Here is a 1,122-nt window from a genome sequence, read left to right on the forward strand (position 1 = left end):
TTTTAATTACATCTCGTATTTCATTGGCTGTTATTGGGCTATTGAGAGTGGTTATATCTTGTCGATTCAGTTGTGGTAATTTGTGTCTTTCCAGGAATCTGCCCATTTCTTCTGTGTCTTCTTTTCTGTGAGACTAAATATTCTCAAAGTAGCTATTGATAATCATCTGAATTTCCACTGGGTCTGTGGTAATTAAATCCTTTTCATCCTTTATTGCTTCTTTTTGAATTTTTTTCCTTCCTTTTTTGGTGAGGTTAGCTAGAGGCTTATTGATTTTCTTTAATCTTTCAAAGAACTAGTGTTTTGCTTTTTTAATTCTTTGAATTGTTTTCTTCGTCTCAATTGAATTAATTTCTGCTCTAATCTTTATGATCTCTTCCCGTCTTTGTGCTCTGGGTTTGGTTTGCTCTTCCTTTTCTAGTTGTTGAAGGTGCATCATTTGGGTATTTATTTATTCCCATTCTGTTTTCCTAATTTGTGAGTTCACAGCTATGAATTTCCCTCTGAGAACTGCTTTCATCATATCCCATAAATTACAATAAGTTGTGCTTGAATTTTCATTGTTGTAAATATTGTTGAATTTCTTTTTTAATTTCATCTGTGACCCATTGGTTGCTGAGTAGGGTGTCATTTAATGTCCATGTATTTAAGGTTTTTTTCTGGTTTCTTTTGTCATTTATTTCCAGTTTCATTGCACTGTGGTCAGATAATGTGCATGGGATAATTTCTCTTTTCTTGCGTATAATTAAGCATGACCTATGGACCAGTGTGTGGTCTATTTTAGAAAATGAGCCATGTGCAGCTGAGGAAAGTGTGTATTCAGCTGTGCTTGGGTGGAACAATCTGTATATGTCCACAAAGTCCATTTGTTTCAAGCTCTGGTTGAATTCTGTTATTTCTTTGCTAAGTTTTTGTCTGGTTGACCTATCTTTTGGAGATAAGGGGTGTTAAGGTCTCCTGTTAAAATTGTGGTATCGGTTATTAGATTTTTTCATGTTCATTAGGTTTTGCATTATATAGTGGAGTGTTCCTGTGTTTGGTGCATATATATTTATGAGTGTTACCTCTTCCTCTTCAATTTTTCCCATTACCAGTATACAGTGGCATTCTTTATTTCGCTTG

The sequence above is a fragment of the Octodon degus genome, unplaced genomic scaffold (genome assembly GCF_000260255.1).
Source record: "Octodon degus isolate 3935 unplaced genomic scaffold, OctDeg1.0 scaffold00024, whole genome shotgun sequence".
Taxonomy (NCBI): domain Eukaryota; kingdom Metazoa; phylum Chordata; class Mammalia; order Rodentia; family Octodontidae; genus Octodon; species Octodon degus.